The 7,567-nt window shown below is 40.9% G+C and overlaps 1 long non-coding RNA gene across 2 annotated transcripts; it reads left to right on the top strand.

Moving 5' to 3' along the window:
- Positions 1–2,428: 2,428 nt before the first annotated feature.
- On the top strand, positions 2,429–5,035 carry LOC136421761 (uncharacterized). Of its 2 annotated transcripts, none has more exons than XR_010753501.1 (3): positions 2,429–3,437; positions 3,701–3,791; positions 4,084–5,035. It is a non-coding gene; the product is annotated as an uncharacterized lncRNA (long non-coding RNA). The 2 variants fall into 2 exon arrangements; XR_010753500.1 differs by having other exon boundaries at positions 3,701–3,803.
- Positions 5,036–7,567: the final 2,532 nt, after the last annotated feature.

The following is a 7,567-nucleotide window of genomic DNA, read 5'->3' as shown; positions in this document are numbered from 1 at the left end:
TATAGCGCTGCCGCGAACTTAAAACCACCGCGAACACTCCATTTTCCCCTTAGCACGAAATAAAAACCACGCGAACTTAAATGCATTTACAGTATCTAATCACAACTCAAGTAATAAAGTTAGGCCGGGAAGACCCCTACTCTTCACGGTTTGTTCTTTACCGTTGTAGACGATCTGAAAAGAACACAAAAAACATTGAATTCCTCCTAGCATTAGGCACCAACAGTAGTTTTGAATTTCTCCAGGTCTTTCGCTAAAAAAACGTCTCAGGTACGAGTGCATCTAGTCATCCGCACTTGTGACTTCTCCAACCGACCAATGTGTGCTGCAGCGTACCAAAATCGTAATACAGTATAGTGAAACAGCGCACACAAGCGATCTCGTGGAGAACTGCAGCACAGCACAAAGCCCCCTGTGTCCTTGGTCTATGCTATCTTGTCACGAAATGCTATGTAATTCAACATTCGCCAAGAAGGTTAGGTTTTCGTTGCCATTTGTTCGTGCGTGATTTTGTCCTTTCAATTTTATGACAATAATTAAAATATGGCCTCTCCCTTGACCACCATAATTGGGGGGGGGGGGGGGTTGTAGCTAAGTGCAGTTTGTGATTGCCATTAAAAGGAATATATGTATGCCAACTGGTAGTTGGCATTTTTTCACATGATCTAGAGTGAATGTGCCCAACAGAGAAGGAATGACCTTGGTGCATTTTCCATATATTCTTTGACATGGGGGTAAACATGTGTTCTTTTGTGTGCCACCAAAGTTGCTATTTTAGGCTATAATAGTTGTCACAACACGGGTGAAAAAATAACTAAAGATGTCTATGAAGAAACTACCTGTGCGTGACGATATGTCCCGTTCAGTTTATTTCCCCTTCGTTGGTTCTTTTACACCATAATTATTTGAATGCACAGTACGATTTTTTGTTATCTGAAAATGGAAGCTAAAGCAACGTCGGGCGCCTTTCCGCGATGAACTTGCAAAGCGTGCTCTGAAGATCGCCTCGCCGTGAAGCAGGCATGTTGCTCCGCCAGTTTCTCTACGGGGTGACGGTGTTCGTGTTTCTGACACATAACGGGAAAGCACAAGGTGAGTTATTCATGTACATGCTTCCTCTGCTTGCCTCTATGATGACTTGTCGCCTAGGTTTTACTGTGTATACATCGTTAATCTTAATTCGACATGTAAGTGTGTAGAAGAGTACAACGTAAGTAATGGTAATGTCATTCTGTAATTATGTTTAGCCATACCTAGTATGGCTCAACATATTGTTATGTTGAGCCCATAAGTATGGGCTCAACATATTGTTATGTTTAGCCATACCTAGTATGGCTCAACATATTGTTATGTTTAGCCATACCTAGTATGGCTCAACATATTGTTTTTATGTTTAGCCATACCTTGTATGGCTCAACATATTGTTTTTGTTCATGTTCTTCTCCTTCTTCTCCTGCCAAATCTTCAAATGGATTCAACTCCGCCATTTTTTAATCAACCGACCTGAAATTTGGCATGGAGGTAAAGAAGGCAAATACCCTCAGGTGATTTTAAAATTGCTTTCAAACAGGCCTTAAAATCATTTTTATGGAGTTTTTTTGGGGCATTTTTAGGCAATTTTTATATTTTTGGCTCCTGTGCCCTGGTATTACAAGCAAATGATCTGAAATTCGGCACAAGGGTGCCTTGAATATGTCCCTACAGGACTTCAATCACATTTCTGGTGTACATCACTTCAAAATGCTTCATTTGGCGGACTTTTGGACCAATTTTCAGACCAAAAATAGGCCAAAAGTGGTATCCCCGTTCCATGTTCTATTTGCTGCTGGCTAAGGAATCCATGTTCTATCTAAGGATCCCCGCGTTCCATTTGCTACTGGCCAAAGAACACTGTTCTATTTAGGTCACCTGAGGTCATATTGCAGGAACACACGCAAGCCTTTGCAGTAAGAAGCTCTTGGGGTCTCGCAGAACTTGTAGAGAGAGTTTTTGTACGGATGATTTTGGAACAGTCCATTTATGCATCAGGAGGGAGATTGTCGAAGTATAATGCTCTCGCAAATGTTGCCTTTCTACATGCAGTTGATATTTCGATTTGCCCAGGTGTTATTTTGGGACAGACCACTTCTTGCATGGGGAGGAGTATGGCTAAACATGCTGTATTTGCTCAGGGGCAAATGACGGCCTTTCTAGTATTTGTCTGGTTCTTCTTCTCCTCCTCCTGACAAATCTTCAAATGGCTTCTACTCCGCCATTTCCTACCCAACCGACCTGAAATTTGGCATGGAGGTGAAGATGGCGAATACCCCCAGGCCCTTTTTTAATCGTTTTGAAACGGGCCTTAAAATCATTTTTATGGAGGTTTTTTGGGGCATTTTTAGGCAATTTCTATATTTTTTGGGCTCCTGTGCCCTGGTATTACAAGCAAATGGCCTGGAATTCGGCACAAGGGTGCCTGGAACATGTCCCTACAGGACTTTAATCACATTTCTGGTGTACATCACTTCAAAATGCTTTGTATGGGGGACTTTTGGACCCATTTTCAGACCAAAAACGGGTCAAAAGTGCTGTCCCCGTTCCATGTTCTATCTAAGAATCCATGTTCTACATAAGGTTCCGGGCGTTCCATTTGCTGCTGGCCAAAGAACATGAGTTCTTTTCTGGTTACCTGAGGTCATGTTGCAGGTAAACACGCAAGTCCTTTGCAGTAAGAAGCTCTTGGCGTCTCGCAGAACTTGTAGTAGGGGTGGCGCAGAGCCCGAAATTTGTTCTCCGGCCCCGTCAAAACCGAAAAATGCGCCAAATTCAAGGCGTACGATCTGATACATAACGGTCAAAAATCGCTTATATTTTTATACCAGTAGTTAAAGAAGGTTCTTAACTCAATATCCGCGAAAGATTTACTAAAATACCGTCAACCATAAGCGAGAAATCGCCCATCGGGTTACGCGCGTTTCGCCCGAGGGAGCAGGTGCACCCGCTTCCCGGTCACGCACTTGGGGAGGGCCGGCTTCGCGCCGATCCAAATACGGATCGTTACGTCACTCGTAAACAAAAAAACTAGTCGCCAATTTGTAGCCAGCATTACGAGCTACAAAATGATGTAAGTGGTCAGCTTGTGCGACTTCCATTGGTGAAAATATTCACATTTTAATTTTTCAAATCGAAATTCCGGAGGAAGGTACCCCTTTAAAAAAAATTTAGCCATTGGTATCGTTGGAAAATTCAAGAGATTGTCGTTATTTTGGTACCAAATTCGCATATATTCGAGCCATGGTGGGCTCCGTAATCGGCTGATACTTTAAAAATTGCGAGCCAGTTTTGGGAAGGAAGCAAGACGGTGGACGGCGGCCCGGGCGCTACTGACCGCTGTAGTTCGGAGCCGATTACGTCGGCATCGGGCCAAAATACGGACACTTGTACCACCCAAATGCCAGGTAATGTATTTTTCCAAGTCTTTACGTAGTTTTATGTGGGTTTTGGGTTATTTTTATGTCAAATTTGGCCGCATGATTATCGGTAAACACTGTTGTTTTTGTATGCCGCATGGTAGCTCAAATAATTTGAATTTGCCGTTTTAATACGCGGATTTTCGTGCCAGTATGATTACTATAAATCATTTTCAACGCCCTATGGATGCATTTGGTTCCTGTTTTTTTTGCTAGTGCCCTAATCTAAACTTATTTTTATCAAAATGCAGAAAACTGTACTTGCTATCCTCACCTTCTGACGTCACTGCTAGGAGGAGGGGGGCGGCGGGGATGCCCAGCTGCGCGCCCTCTACTCGAGTCGTAGTTTCCGTTGTAATTTATTTTATGAGTAGAAGTATAAACCTCACTTAACAGAATTATGCTGGTCTGTTAAGTTTATTAAGTTGTTACATTTATAATGAATGATAGCCTTTATTATTGTATGCAATTACCAGTACTACTTAGTATATATGTATGGTAGCTAATGGAGGAAATAAAGTACCTAAGTATCCAAGTTTCATATTTATCTCATCATAGATTGTTTGAAATGTGTGTCTGCCATGAATGTATTATATAGTTTGAATTTCAACAGACGTTTTCTCTTTTGACACAGGAATGAAGAGAGTGAAGAGGAGGAAAGTGATGAAGAACCAACAGAACTGCCAGTGAACTAGAAGACGAGACTAGATATTCTATTTGCCGTAAATAACTTTGTAGTTTTGGTACATAACGAAAGAGAACGTCAGTAACTTCTACCCTTGTAGTGATCAGCATGTGTGTCTTGGTTATCTCAGCTGGATAGAGAAACCATACAAAAAGTAGATATAGCTTTTGTAGTTGATTCAACTGTAGAAATAGTTCCAGACCAGAGAAGCAATGGCCACCTGTTCCATGATCCAATTGTCTGATTCCCGTAAAATTGAAATGTAATACATGTACAATACAATAAATACATGTATACTTTGCCACTCAACTGCCCTGCAGCAAGAAACGAAAGTCCTGCAGTGAAAAAAGGGGAAGAAATTAAATGAATGCTGGATATTGAATTGTCGGACCAATATTGCAGATTGTACAAAGAATGATATCAGTGTGTACAAATGTAAATATATAGCATTGGGTAATACATGTAGTTCAATATTTCTGGATCAGACTATATTTTTGAGGCTAGATTTGAAATCAGCATGTGTCTAAACCTCTGTGTACCAAGTTTTTTTTCTTTTATCTTCAAGTATAAGGAAGATATGCAAGTTGCATATTTAATTAGCGGATGCACATCTTATTACCTCAGGAAATCAATTATTCATCATAATTAATAATTTCTGAAGCAGATATATAGATTTTATGGCCATATTTAGATTCAGCATGTTACAAAACCCATGTATGCCAAGTTGTTTCCTTGTATATTGTACGGTTACAGAGATATTGCAATCTTGCATATTTAAGATGTCCTGTGCCCATGTCCTTTTTTTCCCACTTTTGGTGATATTTTGAGATGAGAAATCTACAGAAACGATGAAGGCAAAGCTACAAGCTAATATCATTGTAAATAAAGAGAATGCAGCTTATTTGGTGCTTCTATTGTGAATTATTACTGAGTTATGACAGTTTTAAGATAGTACATTTTAACGGTTTTTACGGATTCCGGAGAATTTGAGGACTAATTCTCAGACCTTTGAATGGTCGTAACTCGCTAACGGTATGTCCGATTTTGTTGAAACAAAAACCATTCTGTTTCTTTCACAAATACCTATCAGATGCCACCAAGTTTAAAAAGATATGAAGAGTTTGAAATTTTTGTTTTTGCACGGGTGATTCTGGAACAGTCAATTTATGCATCGGGAGGGAGATTGGCAAAGTATGATGCTCTCGCAAATGTTGCCTTCCAACATGCAGTTAATATTTCGACTTGCCCTGGAGTTATTTTGGGACAGCCCACTTCTTGCATGAGGAGGAGTATGGGCGAAACATGCTGAATTTGCTCTTAAAGCAAATGACGGCCAGTCTAGTTATGTTTAGCCATACCTAGTAAGGCTCAACATATTGTTTTTGTTCATGTTCTTCTTCTTCTCCTGCCAAATCTTCAAATGGATTCAACTCCGCCATTTTTTAATCAACCGACCTGAAATTTGGCATGGAGGTAAAGAAAGCAAAATACCCTCAGGAGATTTTAAAATTGCTTTGAAACAGCCCTTAAAATCATTTTATGGAGGTTTTTTGGGGCATTTTTAGGCAATTTTTATATTTTGGGCTCCTGTGCCCTGGTTTTACAAGCAAATGACCTGACATTCGGTACAAGGGCACCTTGAACATGTCCCTACAGGATTTCAATCACAATTCTGGTGTACATCACTTCAGAATGCTTCATTTTGGGGACTTTTGGGCCCATTTTCAGACCAAAAACAGGCCAAAAGTGGTATCCCCGTTCCATGTTCTATTTGCTGCTGGCCAAGGAATCCATGTTCTATCTAAGGATCCCCGCGTTCCATTTGCTACTGGCCAAAGAACGCGTGTTCTATTTAGGTCACCTGAGGTCATATTGCAGGAACACACGCAAGCCTTTGCAGTAAGAAGCTCTTGGGGTCTCGCAGAACTTGTAGAGAGAATTTTTTTTGCACGGGTGATTTTGGAACAGTCAATTTATGCATCGGTAGGGAGATTGGCGAAGTATGATGCTCTCGCAAATGTTGCCTTTCTACTTGCAGTTAATATTTCGATTTGCCCAGGTATTATTTTGGGACAGCCCACTTCTTGCATGGGGAGGAGTATGGCTAAACATGCTGTATTTGCTCAGGGGCAAATGACGGCCTTTCTAGTTTTTGTTCATGTTCTTCTCCTGCCATATCTTCAAATGGAATCTACTCCGTCATTTTTGGGCCAAACGGCCTGAAATTTGGCATGTAGGTAAAGATGGCAAATACCCTCATGCGATTTTTAAATTTTGTTGAAACAGGCCTTGAAATCATTTTTATGGAGGTTTTTTGGGGCATTTCTAGACAATTTGTATATTTTGGGCTCCTGTGCCCTGGTTTTGCAAGCAAGTGACTTGAAATTCGGTACAAGGGTGCCTTGAACATGTCCCAACAGGACTTCAATCACATTTCTGGTGTACATCACTTCAGAATGCTTCATTTTGGGGACTTTTGGGCCCATTTTCAGACCAAAAACATGCCAAAAGTGGTATCCCCGTTCCATGTTCTATTTGCTGCTGGCCAAGGAATCCATATTCTATCTAAGGATCCCCGCGTTCCATTTGCTACTGGCCAAAGAACGCGTGTTCTATTTAGGTCACCTGAGGTCATATTGCAGGAGCACACGCAAGCCTTTGCAGTAAGAAGCTCTTGGGGTCTCGCAGAACTTGTAGAGAGAATTTTTTTGCAAGGGTGATTTTGGAACAGTCAATTTATGCATCGGGAGGGAGATTGGCGAGTATGATGCTCTCGCAAATGTTGCCTTTCTACATGCAGTTAATATTTCGATTTGCCCAGGTATTATTTTGGGACAGCCCACTTCTTGCATGGGGAGGAGTATGGCTAAACATGCTGTATTTGCTCAGGGGCAAATGACGGCCTTTCTAGTATTTGTCTGGTTCTTCTTCTCCTCCTCCTGACAAATCTTCAAATGGCTTCTACTCCGCCATTTCCTACCCAACCGACCTGAAATTTGGCATGGAGGTGAAGATGGCGAATACCCCCAGGCCCTTTTTTAATCGTTTTGTGTTGGTTATTTTAGGTATTCTTACAATTCCATATCATAATTTGCCTAGAATTTATCTTCCAGCTAAGTTCCTAGTCCTACGTACAGGATAGATCAAACCTACCTTTCTGACAGATATAGCCATGCATACTCATATAAGATACACATGGGTACATACTAAGAACATCGACGTTTCGAAAAGAAGATGATTTTTCCTATACATGCCAACTTCGACTTAGGATATTGCATTTTATCAACAAGAACCGTCGTGCACTGGTACATTGGACGGTGATGCATTCGAAAACTCTGTAAAGTATGAGATTTTAATGGTATTGGGTTTGATTTGCATGGATTTTATACATTTTTAAGGCGGGTTCTTTGTGAAATTGGACATCAGTACATGC

This window comes from Branchiostoma lanceolatum, chromosome 16 (assembly GCF_035083965.1).
Source record: "Branchiostoma lanceolatum isolate klBraLanc5 chromosome 16, klBraLanc5.hap2, whole genome shotgun sequence".
Classification (NCBI taxonomy): Eukaryota; Metazoa; Chordata; class Leptocardii; order Amphioxiformes; family Branchiostomatidae; genus Branchiostoma; species Branchiostoma lanceolatum.
The sequence above is the reverse complement of the archived record's forward strand: the minus strand, read 5'-3'. Positions and strand labels throughout refer to the sequence as shown.